General features: G+C 39.8%; 1 protein-coding gene across 6 annotated transcripts in view; it reads left to right on the forward strand.

Moving 5' to 3' along the window:
- DUSP16 (dual specificity phosphatase 16) overlaps positions 1–19551 on the forward strand; it is a 76318-nt gene that overhangs the window by 16010 nt on the left and 40757 nt on the right. For all 6 annotated transcript variants that reach the window (XM_040545028.1, XM_040545024.1, XM_040545026.1 and 3 more), the window contains one exon: positions 12917–12997. The gene's annotated coding sequence lies outside the window, so the exon portion shown is untranslated. The remainder of the gene's footprint in view (positions 1–12916; positions 12998–19551) is intronic.

Here is a 19551-nt window from a genome sequence, read left to right on the forward strand (position 1 = left end):
AGAAATCTGTCGTGAAAATGAAGTAAGTTGATGGCAAAGGGGAGCCTCTCAGCTGTAGCTGGATTTTTGAGTTCCATCAGGAGGGTACTTAACGTGATTTAAATGTGCAGGCAATTGATTTGTAAGTGAAGCCGTTAGCTAGTGACACATTATTCTAGACTGGCCATTAGTTAATCTTGTTTTCTTTCTGTCACCATTTTTATTGCAATGCATGGAGGTTAAAATCCACAAGAAAGTGTAGTAATACTGTAAGTTGTATGCCTCTTCGATCACTTCTGTTAACAGCAAGAATTTTTGTTGACGGCTGCCAACAATTGGCATGCACAAGATGACATCTTCAAAGTAAGTCTTAAACAAACAAAACCACCTTTCTTCTGTAACTCCTGATGTTAATTCCTGTCTTTCTACTTTTTCCCTTGAGACTGTTACAAGCAGTGGCTGTTTCCTTAATGTGTGATTAGGTTTGGTGTGGAGGTTTTAACAGATCTAGATTTTGAGACAGCAGTCTAAGATGTGATGGGCTTTACTTTGAGGTGTCAAAATAATGGGATTACACATGGTGGTTCCTGACAGTCCCCAAAACATAGTTCATGTAAACTTTTTTCTGTTCCAGCAGGACAAATTCCTTTTTGGTTAGTGTTGCTTCTGTGTTCTTTATGAACTTACTGAAATACGGTGTGTGTTAGTTAAACAGCAGTTAAGTTTCAGAGCTTTCAAGGTTTTTTTATTGTTGTTTCTGTTTTTTTAGGAAAACCAGAGCTGCAACAAAATTAACAAGTTTTCTGATTCAATTTTCAGACCTGTCATTGCCTTTGAAAGTCCCATCAGTTGCTAACATGTAATAGTAACCTTTAATTGAGTTCTTTGTGTAGGATTCATTTATCTCTTAGTGTGGCCATCAACCTCAAAGGATTTAGCTGTGTTTATAGTTTTATAAGGGATTAAGTAACCTACCTCTGGATTCAAAAACAAAACCAAAATTGATGATGATACAAACAAGGAAACAAAATTATCAGAACTTCAGGAGGCTTAACCTCTTGTTCTTTATGGTTTAGTTGAAACCTGTGAAGCATAAAAGGTGGCTTGGAGTTGCTCTCCTCCATCATAATTATTCAACTTCCAGGTTTTCTTCATTGTTGTGAGACAATCGGAAGATGTCTATCTATGTAAACCGGATGGAAGCGTTCCCCTCAGGCTCTTTGCATGGTGCTGCTCTCTTTGTAAAGCTCTCAATGTTTCTGCTCTAGTAGCACTACACACCATTCCTGCTTGGGTCACCAGTAGTCTGCAGCTGAATTTTGCAATTTGGTCTGTGTCGGGAACTATTGATAATCTAATTCCAGGGTTCAGACATGGAACTTGCTCTTTAGAGAAGCTTTCTCATGGATAAATCTGAATGCATTTAAATGTCTGAGAAGAGGAAGGGGTGGGAGGGAATACCATGGGAATTGCCTGTAGCCTTGCTGGATAGATAAACAGCTTGTGGCAGGCCCCAGGAGGATTTGATCATGCCTTAAAAACACTCAAAGAAGGTACCCATAGTTAGATTTTTAGTTAGTCTGGCCCTTTGTGATCATTTACCCCTAAAAAGAAATGTAAATGGATTTTAGGCTTGGTATTGGTTATTCACCAAAAAAGTTTTGGATATGGCTATGGCTTTGTCAAAATAGAAATGTGCTAAAAGGTGCTTACCTAGACTGTTGGTGGTTGTCTGTCTGGGAGGCACTGCTTTAAGCCGTGGGTGTTATATATAGTAGTAAGTTCAAAATGCAGTGAAGAAGAGGGTGATTCTATTGCATGTGATGACATGATAGGATTCTATGGTGATGACAGCACGAGGGTTTTTTTTCAGATGTTCTTCTTGAAGCTTGTGAGCTTTGTCTACTCGCTCCTTTTGGAAGAAACTCCTTATGTGCCTGTGAGTAGCTAATGCAGAAAAGGACTGTGCTTTTCTGTGGTTACAAGCTCAAGTGCCGGTAGTAACGGTGCTGCCCACTTGTAGGCAGGAAGACAAGCAGAAGTTCCAGGTAGATCTGTACCTCTTATGCTGCTGTATGGAGTGGGGCAGTTTCCTTTTTGCACTTGTGAGGGGCTAAAGTCCAGCAAGAGAAATCTTGTCCCCTTCTGTTTTCCTAGATCCAGTGTACTTGAAGCAGAGAAACCATAGCTCCAAAGCTCTCACTAAGCTTCCTAAGAATACTTTTGTTAATTTTAATTGTCTGTGTAGTATAGTTTGACAGGATTAACAAAGCGTGGAGAGCACTTCCTACTGTTCGCTTTAACGTTTTTCTTTTAATGACAAAGTTCTTTGGATTTGGCACAGTCTGTCAGCTGCAGCCTTCTGAAGTACAAATAGTGATGACCTGGCATGCAGCACGGGGCTGGTAAGAGGATGTTTGGGCCAAGGACTCATAGCCAAGCTCTTACCTTTTTGCATAAGATTTTCTTTAATGGGAATGTGGAGCAGATGGGATCTTGGTTAAATAATTACTCCCTGATGGAGCGAGTACCGCCCCGAGGAACGCAGTTATGTAACCTGTGTCCCTGCTGTGCTGCATAGGAATGAGGAAGGTGCATGCAGGGGTTGCACGAGCAGTCTTCATGCTGTCGCTTTCTAATTCCAGGGCACTCAACTCTGCAAACTCTCTGGAAGGAGTTCTTAATCTGAGGTTTTACACAATTTGTACCAATAGAGCAGTAATCCTCTATGGGGACAGGTCCTCCTTTCCCATGCAAGCAGTGAGCTTGGCATGGTTAAAGCCAAAGTTACATCAACTCTTGGGGACAATTGTAAGTTTTGTGGTTTAATACCTAGTAGTCAGGTTCATCTTTTTGGGGAAATAGTGTCCTTCTCTTCTCTTCCAGTCATTCCAGCATATTCTCACTCAACTCTGAATACAGACTACCCCTGCTGTCTGCAGCAATTTATGTGTGCTGGTGGTAAGATTATTCTCCAGTCCTTATTCCTGTTCTGCATGTTTGAGCAGAAAGAATAACACAAGCTTAAGAAATCATCTGCTTTTGTTGGTGTTTGGTACTGAAATTGCATACAGCAGCAATTACAGAACAAATCATTCTGGATATGGCAGTGCAGCTCAGCCTAGTCCATCTGCCCTACACTGGGGAGTGCTGTGGAGACAGTGGTTGGCTCAGGTTTGGAAAGCTCTGTAGCTGTGCCATGGGGTAAGCCTGTGCAAATAGACTCTCCTTTCTATCAAGGCTAGCTTGAACACTAAGTTGTTGGTTTTGTTCAGAGCTAGCTCAGGAGTCTTGGATTTAGACATCTCTTCTCTGCATGACAGATTATATGTCCCTGCACTGAAGCATCTTGCCCAATGTATGTAGAATATCGGGAGAATTTAGCTGCCAAACACATTTAAAAACAATAATACCTGCATCTTCTTGCTTTTTGACTAAAATTCAGGCATGTGGCCATAAGCATACCAAAAGGCATACCTTTGATGACTAGGCTCCTTGCAAAACCTGAAGGTTGTTCTCAAGAAGATATATGTAGTTACGCTTTCAACAAAGTGCCAGAAAACTGGGCAAAACTGTGCTTTAAAGCTGGTGGCAAGAACATGATTAAGAAGAATGCTTTAGTCCTGGATAAGCGTTGTAGCTACAGGAAGACCAGATGCATTTTCTTTCAGATCTGTCAGAGGTGTTATTTTTTTTTCTTTTTTTCTTTTTTTTTTTCTTTTGCCTGTTGCAAAGCAGTCTAAGGTAAATTAAGATTCAGACATTCTAAAAAAGTATTTGGATTTGTGCTTGATTTTTCCAGCTTCCGGGTTTTGGGTGATTTGATTTCAGAAGTGTGTGCCTAAGCATCTAGCTTGAGCCTTGTGTGGTGGCTGCAGAGGAAGAAGCCTGAAGGGGGGACGGGAGGAGTGCTTCTCCTTCCTTTCTTTCCTGAGGAGAGCAAGCAGTGACCTCTGGCTTTGTGGTTGTGTTAAACTGTTTTCCTGCACATTTTGACCTGTGCTATAATCATATCAGCGATTTAAATTGGAGATGAGTTTTTTTCTGGAAGAGATTTCCCAACTAAGTCTGCATATCTGAAACAATTTTGGCATTCGTTAGTAGGAATTACCACCATTGTAGGTGGCAAGCTATCTAGCTAATGTTTATTCATAATCCAAATAGAATGAAAAAAACAAAAGCAGGCAACAAACACATGAACTCTACCTGTTGCTGTCATAACTATACAAAAGCAATTGTGTCTAATCTCACCTACCGTCATTGTCACAGGTATCTTTACATCAAATCTTAGAAGTGAAGGAAAAGAAATTTAGTTTTATTTGTAGCTTGAAATGGTCAGAGTTTTTTAGGAAACCTGAAAACGCATTTTTAAGGAAACCATCATCTTTTGTGTGAGCGTCTCTGTGTTGGGGTGTGCGTGCTGGTTTTGTTTTGTTTCCAAAATGCAAACTTTTTCCAGACAGGGGCTGTAAGAGTTTTGTACGGAGAGTGAATTTTGTTGTTTAAATGGATTGGTTTGGGGAAGATGGGCAAAGTTTTAGGAATGCAAACCCTACTTGAAGTTTGAAATAAGAACTGTGAATGTAAAGGTAAATCCAGGTCAAGTTTTGTTAATGATAAACTATTGGATTAACTCAGAGAAAAGTTTGTTTAGGAGGGGGACTGAGATAACATGGTTAGACCCTGTATTGTAGAGGGGCAGGTAATTTATCAAATAGCAAAGGATTAGTAGGAGTCAAGATGTGGGAAATGCTTTCTATGTATCTGGTAATTTTGTGATGACTCCATGATTTTCTTGTTTTGGTGTTAATTCCATGGATTCAGAGTCGGGGTGGTAGTGTTCTTTCTTTGAGGATCTTTTCAGTTTCTTTTTGTCTTTTATTGCATGTTTTCAGTGATGTTGCTTCAGCCAGAATGTTTCCATAAGGAATGTGATTCATTGGGTAATTAATGACATACTTCGGGATGTGCTTTGGACTTCTTGTTTTCCTGTTTGGGAAGAGAGACAGGCTGGATGTGGAGATGTTTTGGCAGTCTAGGCTTCTGTTCCTGTGTCACAACTTGGTTCCGTTTCACATCCATGTGTGAGAGGAAGGGCTTGTGCATTCTGGAATTTGTTCCCTCCCTCTCCTATCTCTCCATATTAACTGGTCTCAGAAAAGATGTTCCCTCTCCTTGTGAGACCTGCCTTTCCTGTATCCTTGGGCAGTTGCAGATACAACAGTAATAGCAGGGATCAGCTGGATGCCCTTCTTGTGAACCAAGTCCAGGCGTTTTCTTTCATAGAATAACTGGAATTTAATGTGGTGCTGGCAATGACCATGAGATAATGCGCCTTTTCCTGACTGAGTAGGATGCTTTCCTAAACATGTTAAATGAATTATTATGACAGCATTGTTCCATGAAAACATGTATAGTATAGGTTTGAACATCCTGACACAATAATTTATTTAATGTTTGTATGTTTGTATTTTGTAATTTTTGTATGTTTGTTTGGTTTTAAATCTCTATGTTGGGAAACACAGCATCATGAAGAAGAGTGGGAGAGTCTGGGCTAATATTATGTCTGTGATGGTGCAGCCCCAAGAGAAATTCAACTCTTACTTTTGCTTCAGCTGAGTGTTTGCAAGGGATAGTTCCTGTGATTGGCTGCTGTAGTGGGAAACAAGTAGATTAGCTGCAGTTAGGATGTATGTAAAGTATAGATAATTACTGATGGCTATAAAATGAGTGAAACTGTGAGAATTATAATGAGCTGATAATGAGCTTGCAGGTGATGATATTCAAATGGGCATCTGATTTTATTTTTTGATTTTTTTTTTTTATTTTTAACCTACAGTGGTATTTTCAATGGCTTTCACTTACTTCCACCTGAGGATTTTTTGTGCCTTCTAGTTAGAAAGCAACTACACAAGAGGCTGATTAGGCCCTTCTGAGAGGATGGCGGGGAGAGGTAGGGTGGCACCTCAGAGTGGATCTCCCACTGGACCTCCCAGGTGAGAATTCTTCTCCAGCAGCTGCAGGTCTGTCCACCCACCGTGTATCCCCACTTGGCTGTGCTGCCTGCTGGGGCATCCTCCCATCCAGAAGAGAGGGATGGAAGGGACTAACAGCTACTTTTAAAACTTCTCCTTTGTCTTTTTCAGCTTAATTTTGCCATTCAATCAAAATAAGTAGCAATGCTGGTTTGAACAGCTGTTTGACTTGGGTTTAGTTAAAGATGTTTGCAAAAGGTTAATGCTGGGTCCTAGGCTTATTTGAAGTTTTGTAGCTGGATAAACTTACAATATCCCTGTGCCTTGTAAGCTATCTTCTTTGCTAACATGCTTAAAAACTCCATGGCAAGTTTTGTGTCAGAAATAATACTGAGAATAAAAATTCTTCTAACATTCAAAGTTGTACAGACAGATTAGATTCCATGTGTGAGTGTGCTTGTTTTTTTGAGGATGGTTGCGTAGGAAGCATTTCCGTAGTAAGCCCTAATTCAGTGGGATGCTTTGGATCCTCAAGAGTTAATTGAATTTAGGTAGAATACAGGGACACATAAAGCTTCTTTAGGTCAAGTAAGGATGGAGAAAGATGGGTTGAATTAGTTCAAAGCACCTGTTTTCCAGACCTTTTAACAAGCAGTTCTGTTTTGGATGTTCACCTTGCCTAATACAGGTGAGGTCTAGAATGGTAGCCTGGATATGCATACATGTTCTTAAACTTTAGTAATTTTTTTATTTTTTATTTATTTTTATTTTTATTTTTTTTTTTAAGAAAAACAACCCCCCATGCAAAACAAAACTGTGCAGTATTTGACGGGAAGCCAGTGTTACTCCCTTGAAACTGGAGTGGCATGCCTGAGTTAGTGAAGTATGAGCTAAGAATCTGGCAGAAGCCTTTTGCACAAAGGAAGGCTGAAAGAGTCTCTCAGGAAGCCTGTATGCTGCTAAATGTGGCATGTTTGAACATGAGACTGACATCATTGTGAGTTCATAGTAGTGAAAGAACAAAGTATCAACCACAAATTAGACTGACCTAATTTTTAAGTCACTTCTAAAAGCTTAATAGCACAGTATGTTGCTTGTTAGGGCTGTTTATTTCTATCCCGACCTCTTGCTACTTAATTAAACTACAAGTTAACCCTCTGAAATGTTGAAGGAGTTGTTCAGGAAGGTGTGTGTGTTTGAGGGGTGCTGCAGACTTCCTTCCTTGGCTCTTTTTCCACCCTGACCCTCAACCTTCAAATAAAGGAAGTGATTAAGGACCACCCATCGTACACCTTTATCCTTCAGGATCAGTTTCCTGGAGGTAAAAAATCAGGATTGCATACCAAACCCTAACTTATTCATATGGGCTGCTCACATGCAAGTTTCTTTATGTAACTGGAAGTCGGTCTGAAAGTTGTCAGAATGCTTGCCAGCAGTATCAATGGGAATTTATTTATAATCAATAAGTTGTTATAAAACTGAGCAATGTTATGTATTGGTGAAGCCATGATCATTGAAAAATAAATGGTGCTTGAATACCTAAGAAATAAGAAGGATCATGCATTCTGGAGGTGACATTTCTTCCCAGTGTTCATTAGACTCCACATGCACTGAAATTTATCCGTCTTGTTGATATATTACTTCAGTTATTGCAGAAGTATATTGAGCCCTCCTAGCTTGGGATTACTTTGGCAAAAGTCAGTTCCTTTCTGGTTATTATTGAAAGGACTGTGTAAAACAGAGCACCTCTAGAAATTCTGAAGAAATATAAAATCTTGTTTGTAGGTTTTTACAAAACTGTACATACATGTATGCCTACTTCAAACAGTGTAATAGAGTAGTAACTTAAGCGTCTAGTTTTTGTTTCTCTCTGCTTTTCAAAATCCTTTAAGAAGCCAAGCAAGATTGCTACAAAACATTTCTTTCTGACACTGGTCTTTCACAAAGACCTGTATCAGATGATAACGATGGAATTTACTCCCACTGTTTGGTATTGAAAGTTTCTGTTTTTCAAAAATTTAAAATCCCTGTTCCCTTTTAATTCTTGCAACCTGAATATAATGGCGGTCACATTTTGTCAGATGTTCCTAAGGGGGATTACTATGTTTTGTGGTTGTGTCACTCTTCTTCCTCTATTTAAATGGCAGTGTTTTTAATGATGTAAGAGGCAGAGCTGGGGAATGTAAGTCACCCTCTGCTTTCTCCTGCTGCTGTAAGGAAGGATCTGTATGGCTTCTCTTTTCAGTCATGTAGTTACCACACGAGAAGTGTGGCCTTGGCACCACTGCAGGTGCTGTACGACATGACTCAAATGCCAAGAAACCCTTAGGATCCTTTGGCAAAGAGGTGCGAGAACACTGTGTGTGCAGCATGGCTCAGTGAGCTGCTGTGACTTACGTGTTTGTTCTTGAGCTGAGGCCATGCTGGTGTCATCTCATCAATTAAGAGAAAATTTGAAAACAGTTGTAATAAGCAGGCTGGAACAATTACCTTTGTGGGTAGAAATTATGCACGGAAACGTGTTGCATTCTGCATTTGTAAACTATCGGGAGCGTTACACTGTGGCGGTCAGGTCGGTCCCCCATCTTCTGGGTCTAGGAGTTTATGTATTTTCTGGGCCTCAGCTGCAGTTCGGTGGTACTCTGTCAGAGCCCTCGCCCCCCAGCATGGGATGCCTCCTTGCAGGGCTGCTGCCACTGCTGGGTGTCTGGGGAGGCCTCACGGCTTGTCCCGCTAGGCCGTGCTCGCTGGGAGCCGGTGCCACAAACCGCGTGCGTCTTCCTTTCCTTCTCCACCCCCACCTCCAGGTGGACAGGCTGGTCCATGTTTGTGGGCTGTTTTCTGTCAGCCATTCTGTTTCCTTGCCATGTCAGTGTCATTCGGGGAGAAACCCTTAAGCTTAACCACTTTGCTGAGTAGGGCTGAGCTTACATACGCATTTAGGTGTTTATTGGGCCCAGCATCCCTTCTGATATCTTCAAAGCCATTAAAGTGTAACCACTGTGGCACATCCCAGAGGACGCTTCTGTGTTTTTATCTCTGTGTAGCACACGCTGTGTAAAATAGTCATTTAGCTTTGAGCTTGCAGAGATTCTTTGGCGTGACTTTGAAAATCGATGTCATTAACATTTATTAGGTGGGCTTTGTAAACTTCTAGATGCTTGTCTCTACAGCTGACAGGACGTGAGCAGTGTGGTGCAGCACTGTATTTTCAGGCACAAGGAGGAAGAGACGAAATATTAATGGTGACAGTTTAAAAATAAATAAATAAATAAATTCCTTCCAAACTTTCTCATGCCCTGATGTGAACGGGTTGAATGTGCATGTTGCCTTCCGGGAGAACTGGTGTCATTTCCTCAAATGAGTGAAAGACTATTGCATTTTAACCCACAGCTTACTGTAAAAGTAGTTTACAGATCTCTGTTCTTAAAGGAGATTGACTCACTGTGATCTTTAGTCATTTGGTTTTAGAAAAGCGTCATTAAGGAGCCTGTTGTAAGAAATTCACCCCTGCCTTGCCCAGAAGCTATTTTGATTTGTTTCCCTAATAAGATAGCATCATTATCCTCTGCCTTTAATCCATCCTAGTGCTTGTGTGAAAGCCTTTGGATCCATCTTCTGTTTTCATCATACAGTGACCACAAAGCAGATTAGGGTTGCATCTTTATTTAATTTAATTTTTTATTTTTGGCTTCTTTATTTACAGGCCCACGTAACTTGATCAACTCTGTTGGAATGTCTCCCCCTTTAAGGCTCTCACTAGACAAAAGGCTAAGTTAAAGGCTAACCATTATCTGAAGGCTCTGAGGTCCTATCTTATCTTCTCTTTCAGGAAGACCTTTTAAAGAAATAGCATGAACTATTAGGACTGCCTGGTTTGATGGTTATTTAGCACTACTCTTCAGAGCACTCATCCTCATTTTAGTCGGTTTCTTAGCAAGAAGATGACCACATAAAATACAAAGTCGCTATTTGCATTGGTCTGCATAGCTGCAGAGAACGCAGTCAGTGATTCAGGGCGTGCAGGTGGTGTAGTAGATGGAAACCTTGGTGTCACAAAAGCGGCTGCTGTAAACAACTCTTGTTCTACAAAGAGTAAGGAGGCATGGGGATTTGAACAGGTTGAGGATGTATAAAGTAGTTTAAACCTTTAAGGTGTTGAGTTTGTGTGTCTTTAAATTGAATGCTAAAATCCAGTTGCTGTTCGAGACTGGCAGGTGTGGAATTTGCCAGTTGTCACAACTAAATGATGGATCCTATGTACAGGAGCCAAATAGAACTTGTGATGTGTTTTGTAAGGATAGATAACTGTCCTCCCATGTTGAGAAGAGTTCGTAAACTGCCATGGTTCTGGGTTGGATCTCTTCAGACTCAAGACTATACAGAATAAAGCAGACAAGTTTTAAAGCTTGCCAGCACTGGCTAAACAGAGTAATAAGTTTTATGCTAGATGCTTCATACAAGATCAAATTTTTGTGAAAGGTGAGGTATAAAGCTCCTTAGAAGGATACTGCGGTGCTTGACTGCTCAGTCTCTCCCTTGCTTCTACCTTGTTTGGTGCGCCACAACTCCAGCTGTGGGAGGAACCCTCCTTGTGACTGGACTGGTTGGGTTCGTTTAGGTGCAGTTTTGGGAAGGCCCTAAGCAACAGAGGAAAAAAGGCTTCCCTTTCAAATTCTGGCTAATCATGGAAAATAAAAAAAGGTATTTAAATAAGGCCTGGAGGACTTCTTATTTGCCAGAAGTAAGTCAAAATGCAAGCATATGTCCTTTTGTAATTCACCGTAATTGAAAGGATGTATATTTCTTTTCCTAAAGTCAGCAGAAAAATCCGGGCCTCTTAATGATGAAAGACTTTAAAAGAAAGAAAGAAAAAACAAACAAACAAACAAAAAAACCCACAACAAACCACCTTTATCCTAAGCAGGAATTGCTGAAGTTTCCCCTTTAGACTTGGGTGGCTCATTCATATTTCATTTCATATAGTATCCTCTCTTTCCCTCCCCCTTCTTACCACCAAGGCTAAAAAGGAGGAGGGGAGATATAAAATGTTTCCGAAAATTACAGGAAATGTCTGTTCCTTTAACAGCATTGCCAGGGAATTTCCAAATGTGCTTAATGCTTATGGCCGGACTTGCAGCAGCTCAGTCTTCAATCATGAGTGGATCCTGTTCTAAAAATATGACACCTCCTTCCAGTAAAATATGTTGAAATGTATATGCTTTGTTTCTCATCTGCTTTTCAGAATTAATTCTGCCTAATGGAGAAATGAGGGTTTGGGGACTACTTTAAACTCCTGATTTCTCTCTATTCAATAAATTGCAGATAAGTATATTATATTGTTTTGTGAGATGGTAGTTTATTTTGTAAGGATTTTGGAAAGGCAGGGATGTCAGGTACTAGTGAATGTGAAGACTGCCTGGCAGTTTTCAGGGAGCCTCCAGAAGTCGCACATGAAGCATTAAGGAACAAAATGGGGGATACTTTTTGTCCCATTACTTTGTTTTGGTGGACTATTGCAATGTGATCTCTGATCATGGGGTCCTGTCTCCAGGCAGAACCCGATCTATGTTAAATACTGGGTAGTTCTCATTTCCGAGGGCAGGATTGGAAATGGAGAACATGGCAAATATGGTAGGTTGAGCTTGCTCTTCATTCTCCACTGCCTTCTGGTGTGATTCTGCCTCTGGGCTGGGGAAGGGAGCAAGATCTACCAGGCCTCTTGTGAAGCTTGGGAGGATATCTGCCAGCTGGAACAGGTATCGGAAATACAGACCTGGCAGTCTTTGGCAGATCCTTTATTCCACCTCTCTGCCCTATGCTGATGTGTTAGTGATGGGATGGACAGGCAGGGACCTCTCAGGGACACACATGTGGTGAAGGCCCCACTCAGGGTGTCCATCGCAGCAATCAGAGCCTAACCTGGGAAGCGAACTTAGTTACTTGTCTGGAGGGCTCCAGCCTCATGTTCTACTGTTTGCGTTTACAAGGTTTTAAGAGCAGGTAACTGAAGACAGTGAGGTGGTTCTTGTAGCTTCTTTCCTTGTGAGGTGAAGATGGTTTTGAATCTGTTCACTAGCTTTCATAATACGGTCTGCCTTCTGCTGCGGTGGCTCTTCATGATTGTGATATCATTTACTACATGGTTCAGAGCCACTCCTGGATTTCGTAACAGGGCAATGCTTGGCAATAGTTTATTACCATTGTTTATGTTACAGTGATTACTAAGCAGAGTTGTCAGCTCTTGATAGTAATGATTTGAATCTTGTTTAGCTGGCCAGGAAACTGTTGGGAATTGACACTAATGTGTTTATTTTTATTTCCTCATATGAAGGTTATAATTTAATTTGTTCATGTAGGAATGGCAGGTGCTTTGCATAGAGTTTATATGGGTATGACTGTATGTAATGATTGGTGACATCAGCGTTACCAGTTTCCAGGGTTGGGTTTTTACTGTGGGGAGGTGGGATTAACTACCCAAAATGTTCTGTTTCGTTAGTCTTTGTCCATTCAAAATACAGCTGTAATCAGACTGACTTAGGGCAGTCTCTGTTATATACTGAGAAAGATTTAGTGAATTTACTTGAATTCATGCAAATGCATCACCTATGAAGACTAGTTACAAATTAGTTTTCTAGCAGAGAGATGTGTCAAAATGTTTCTATGGCTTTATGGCTTTTAGTCTCCAGCTTTTATTTATTTATTTCTTCTTTTAAAGCTAGTAGAAACATTTGCTGTGTTGGTTTTTTCTTTTTTTTCTTTTCTTGTCTTTTAGAAAATAAGTATAACAACTTTCTGTTTCAGACCCTTTCTCTTTAAATGAGTGCAAACATTTAGAGATCTCTTTTCAACTAGGTTTTTATGTGTTTGGGAGAGTTTTACAGTAAAATGACTACACGAAGTGTGAAATCTGTTTTCAGTTTTTTGACTTGTAATAAGGACTTTTTCGTTCCTATGTTTAGGTGTTTCCCTCTTCTGGCCTTTGTATGTGGACCACCACACTCTGTCCTGTTCAGCCCATTTAGAATTTGACTCAAGTGTAGGTGAGTAATTGGTTTTAACATGAAATGGTAATGAATTATGGAGTGCAATAAAAGCACTCAATAATTTTTGGCGGCTTGGACTTGATCATATGGGAAACTAATCTTTTAGCAATATGTTGAAACGTTCCCGGCTGTCTAGAGTCCCAGGCAACAGGAAACTGAAAATATTATGTATTGTACCATTTGTTTGAAGTGGATTAGGTAAGCTTTTATTGTAAATGTCACAGAACTATATGCGGTGAACCTACAATGAAAAAATATTTTGAAATAGAGCTTCTTGCTTGTATGGGTGGAGAAGGGAGTCCCCAAATAAAGTCTTTGAGCTGTTGAACAGAGTGATGTAACATATCAACAGCATGTTCCAGCACTTCTCATGAGCTCACATTCTATCAGTCAAGTTTCCCTGCTACAACATGTAACAAACATTTACTATTCTACAATGAATGTCAAACAGGTTGGCTTCTTGGTAAATGCAAGTGATAATAATCTAGTACATTGCTTTGAGTTGGTAATGATGCATGAATGATATTTGCAGGAACATTGCACGTATTTGTGGGATATATTGAATAGGTCACCAAAATGTAGTGCTGGTGGTTTTTTTTTCGTTTTTCTCACTTTTTTTCTTGGCAGGAGAACAGATTTTCTTATTTATAATATTCTTATTTATATAAAAAGCACCATCTCACTGGTTTCTAAATGGAAATTCTATTTGTCTTGCTCAGCCCAGCTATCTGAGAGTGCTGGTGGTAAAAATGTCAATGAGCAGTAGGCGAGGAAATAAAGGACTTAAAAATCTAAGCTGGAGGCATATTTATGTACCTCATTCTCGGGAAACTGATTTCCTTTCTGATTCCATCTGCCCATGTTTCAGTTCTCCAAGGTGAGCATGCTGAAATGGGATGACTTTCCTTTAGAGCTTGTAACCAAAACAGAGTAAGTAATTAGTGAAGCAAGATGAAAAACAATGAACCACTGAACAGAAAATTCTCCTTTGTGTGGTTTTTTCAGTGGATTATACCTGCCACATTCATGAACGTACTGTTCATGCATGTGGCTGCTAGGTATACAGGAAAGAGAAAATTAATACTATCCCATTTCGACTGTGCATATAGATCTGAAGTACAGATGCATGAGAAGTAGGACAGGAGGGAGAAGCCATTTGGATCATGCAAATAATCAAAGGAAAGCAGGGTGAGATTCTCAAAACTGCTTCTCTTTTTTGAATATGGTACTTAAGTGACGTTTTCTAAATAAATAAAAGTAGATGTTTCTATTTGAGGGGTATCCTTACTGCATTCTGCTCTTGCACCAAGTGCAGTATGCAGGGGAAGGAGGATGATAACACTTTCTTGAGTCAGCTAAAGAGCTAAAAGACGCCCTCAGTCTCCCCAGTTGAGGAACATGAGCCCTTACATCTTTTGTTAATAGGCTCATCTTTTAAATCACAAGCATTTGTGATGTCATTCCTGTATGGTCTGCACAATGACAGACAAGCTATAGGCTTGTTGTAACCTTAGTTACATTTTTCCCCAGACGTTGCACTTTATTACATGGTTGTTGGATTCAGAGGGAGTATTGCTATTCTTTACTTTTACTAGAAATCTTATTTCCCTCGTGCCCAATAGACGCTTTTGTGTTTCTGACTGCTGATGAGTAGCAATGTGAGCAGGGATGGTCTCTCGTTGTCCTTGTTTATCACTCTGTCTGTAGCAGCTTGGGTGACAAGCATCTTTCCAGAACAGCTTTTATTTCCATCTTCCTGGGGCTGGGGAGGGAATGCTGTGGCTGTCACAGATTTCAGTGGGAAAATGTCTCACGGGAATGGGAATTGACCGTGCAACTCTTATATCAGAGTCCCTTTCTGATGCAGGAAGCTGTGTAGGCTTGTTTGTTGAGTATCAGGTGCCAGGGAATGGTGCTGATTGTAGGGGTACCAGCTATTGAACTACTTGCAGCTCCCAGCTCAGTAGTAATGAAGCCAGCTACTCTTTACAAGGCAGCTGATGTGCCCACAGTGGCATGCATATGGAAGTTCAGAAATTCCTACCTCTGTGCCTTGGTTCAGCTTTTGGTGTTTTTTTTTTTTTTTTTTTTTTGTGCTGGTGTCAATTCTGAGAAACATGAAAGTGAATCTGTTTATAGGGGAGGACAGTGTTTTTCTCATATGTGCATGTGTTTGCTTCTAGAAAGTGGAAAAATACAAGGCTTTAAAAATCAGCTCTTTCAGGTGTCTCAAGCTGAATATTCAGAAGCTTCCCTTCAGGACCTTCTAATGTTCAGATGCTGTAAAATTATTTTGTTGGCATTCTGTCATACACTGATGATGTATGTGAGAGCACTGCTGTAGGAACCTGACAAAGCACGCATTAGTGATGGTGTAAACAAAATTGCTTAGCCTTTATGACACCAAGGTTCAACTTCAAGGTTATCTTCTTATGTGAACTAGAAGCCCTTCAGAGATTGTAGCAAGGCATCTAAAAGCTTTTTGCCAGTTCCTTAACCTAGCTGGAATTAGATCATCATTCTGAGAGTTTTAAAAATATGTTCTTTCCACATCTGCCTCTTTAAAAATAGCTGCTATGATGTGAGCCAAAGCCTAAGATAACTAAAACAAGCATCCTTGTAAGAGATGATGTATGATGTAAGGGAGTCAAGGTGGTAGAAGTAGAAATTAAGACTGCATTCAAAATGCAAGTTCATTTGAGTGAAGAATCAAACACACAAGTGCCAGTTGTTTTGGTTATGTGGTTGTCTGCTTTGCTCCATCTGAGCCATGTGGGACAGGGCAGGTATCCCTGAGACAAAGAGGGATCCTGTAGTTCTGTGGCACCATTATACATTCATATTAGAAGATCCAGTTTTGTTTGCATGGAAGATAGTAGGGTTCTTGTTATTTTGGTTCTTTAAACAATGTGAAGGGACTATAAAAATATTGGGCAAGTGTGGAGCAAAACTCTTTCATTTTACAGTGAGTTTAAAGTTAAATTTTCTTCCTTAAAAGACAACAAACAGTGCCTTATGTTTCAGCCCATCTGCAATGAGGAAGAAGCCATACAGCACTACCAATGTGTATATGGATGACTTCATGTAGTACTCTCATAGCTGGACTACGTTTCACTTTTCATTAATGCTGATTTCAGGGTAGAACATCCTGTGACTAAGATGGTTTCCCAGCTTGAAGATCAGCAACATAATGGCCTGTTTAGGACAAAGCATTATATTGCATCATTTTATGAGACACTGTGGTGTCATACCATTGCAATCTAAGTCACAAGTAGAGCACAGGGAGAAAACAGCCAAGAAATTGAGTTTTGCCTTTTTACAAACTATGACTGAAATGAAACAGATATTTCAACACCTCCTAACAGCTGGGTGATAAGAGTAGTCACCAGGAAAGGGAGGAGGTCTCTGATGTTTACCTAGAGCAAGAGACTTATAGTTTATCATGTTTAGATAGGTCCCAAGGAAGAATCTAAAAGTCAGATAGTACCAGAAATGGAGAGAGTTAAATCAGAACAAAAAACTATAATTGAAATTCTATTTTGACAGGATCAGCTCCATTGGGCAGGGGAGGAGCAACGTTTTTATCACTCACAATAATTTGCGATGCCATTACTTTCAGAAGTTTACCCCTGCGTTAACACATTGCTAAATGTTAAGGTAATAGTGTTATTCAAGAAGCCCAGATGTATTAATAAACACATTCTTGACCCAGTCACCATATAGGACTGATTTGAGTTCTTTTAAGGCACTTCTGAAACAAACTTCTCTCATCCAAGAGAGAAGAGTGAGACAAGAAGAAGAAAGTGTTGAGAAGATAAGGAATGTATCCAAACTGAAAGTTGCAAATTAAAGATTATATATTTTTAACAGCCTCCATTTTAGTGTTCTGTGGTTTCCAGTGCCTCAGCTGCTTTATTTTCCTTTTATTACTTAAAGTCAGCAATTTACCCATCAAAACAGACTGTCTAGTTCATGAACAAACTGTCTAGCTCACAGAACAGCTAGAGCCAATTCCCTCTATAGTCAGTGGAAAAGTTTTCATTGATTTCAGCGCGTTTGGTATCTGGCAGCCTTTGATGAAAGAAACAAAACAAAACAAAAAAGAAAGAGAGAATCACAATTCATGACAGGACATGTTGAAAGAAAAAAATGCAGAATGCTTTTTTTCTTTAAATATAACACTACTATTATGAACTTTCACTTTTTTTCCTCCTTGCTTAATGGTGTAGTCTTTTGATACCTTCCAGCCTGTCTACAGAGAGCCTGAGGCCAGTATATAATGACTACTCTTTGAGGAGGAGCACACCTGCTAATCAGGTTGCAAAGATTGCTTTTTTTTAATAGACTTAATTAAAGCTTGGTATAGTAATTTTTCCAATACATTTTGTAGTTTAGAGCAACATGCATTTCAGTGTTGTATGCTTCCGTTTATCTGGACGAGCTTAAAAGTATCGGTGGTGCTATACAGTAATAATTAGAGCTTATAGATAATCACATTTTGTCAACCTTCTGGATGCTTATGTGAAACCTAGTGTTTTTCTTGTATTGGTACAAAAAAAAAACTCTGTTAATGTTAAAAACATGGAACAACTTTGTTTTATTTAAAAAATCATTTGTTGTTGTTGCTGTTAAAGTGAAGTTTGTACTTCTTTATGAATCTAATTTATTTAAGAATTTGTATATGTGAGTTTAATATATCTAATGAGTAAAACATCTGCTAACCTGAGATTTCTCACTGCTAAACACAACTGACTTGTTGCTATAACAGGACTTTTAAGAAACCATCCATAAATTAGTTTGAATTCATTACTTCTGTTGCAATTAAGATGAATAAAATCATTTCAAACTGAACCAGTAAGTCAATACTACAAATAAAATGCAACTTTTTCAGCTGAACCTGTTAAACTGAAGATGTATGATTCTGTATTTAAAATTTGTTTTACAAAAATCTTCATATGTACCTGTATGTACGTTAAGAATCCAGGAAAATGAATCTTCATAACTTGTTCCTGTTCGCAAATATGTCACTGCCCTAAGAAAGAGTGTCAATAAGCTATTTATCTTTTTTATTTGCCCACTTCAGTCTTGTGGCAGTTGAGTTACTTTGCTTTGTCCCAGCCAACAGAAAGCAGAGGTAGAAAGACTGCTTGGGTCATGGGCTAGATTGCGTAGGCCACAACTGACATATGAGCTGCTTGAGTGTGTACTTCCTTGTGCGAGAAGTGTAGCATAGTTTTGCTGACCTAAAATCACTTCTCCAGGCAGGGAATGCTATGATGTGAAAGACGCAAGCTGGAGAAATGCGGAGCTTTTCCCAGCTCTGACTGCTCATTCCAAAACAGGCTGCCACACTAATGAAGTGAGGAATTCTTACCAGGCATGTCATTTAATGTATAATGCTCCAACCTGTGACCTCCACCACCTCGGCTGAAGAAGCCACCATCCACAGCTGCCCACTCTTGCTGGAGTTGGTTACTTTGGTAGCTGAACGTGTGGCTTGTGTTTGCTCCAGATCTGCTGTTTGCAGCCTTACATAGACGGCTGTTTGTGTAAATATGCACGATTACACAGAGACCAAGTTTTGAGCTGTGGGAGCAAAGCAACTTTACTTGTGCTTTCTATGGGATCTGTAGTTGCAGCACAAAATACACTAAAATGCAGCTAAATCCCTGAGACATGAACCACCATGGTGGCTATGTCTGAGGAGTGCTCCTACAGAGATGTGTTCCATCAAAGTGTATTTTGGGAGAGTCTGAAGAGCCCAAGATCAGCTGTGGGTCAGTAATACTAACAAATGTCAGTTTATTTACTGTTCCACTGCTGATGCTGTTTAGGCTGATGTGGATCAGAGGATCTAATTTCACAGAAGCACGGTTTGCTTCAGCTATTATTTAGCATGCATGAAAAGTGTAATGCACCTCATGTAACAGTCCCAGTTGCTCCAGAAGGGCCAGAGACAGTCTCCAGTACTATACGTTTCAGCAGCATAGCCACAAGGCCTCTGTTTCAAGTCTGGTGATTAATTCAGATAAAACATTTGTGTCCTGATGCAGCATCTTGTTCTTCTGGTTTCTCTTCAATCATGTTCTTAAAGGAGAGAAGCGGATGCAAGTTTTTTGTCCTTTCTTTTGTACAGTTTCAGTTCCCAGATTTGCAGTGCTGGTTTGTGAAATACTTTCCAAGGCATTAAATTTTAAAAAAGTATCTTAAGTTTTACAGCTTCTTACTTAAGTGGTGAAGTGCTGAAATGGGTCTAATTAGTTTTGCTATTGAAAGGAATACCATGATTTAGGGCGCTATCTTTTAATTATATTCTTACAAAGTCTTGTGAGGAGGGAGAACGAGTGGCAACAAAAGTCTGCAATTAAGACAGGCTATGTTGCCTGAAATACAAGATAATTGTCCAGGCAAGATTGTTGGAATAGATTCAGAGGCTGTAGTTGCAAATACTCGCTCTGAGATGTTTGGAATACACAGCAAAGAGAAGAACTTCTCAGGAGTGTATTTATTGTATGGTACAGAGGACTGTGCGGTTAGCCTCAAAGCTGAAT

The sequence above is a fragment of the Cygnus olor genome, chromosome 1, assembly GCF_009769625.2.
Source record: "Cygnus olor isolate bCygOlo1 chromosome 1, bCygOlo1.pri.v2, whole genome shotgun sequence".
NCBI classification, from domain to species: domain Eukaryota; kingdom Metazoa; phylum Chordata; class Aves; order Anseriformes; family Anatidae; genus Cygnus; species Cygnus olor.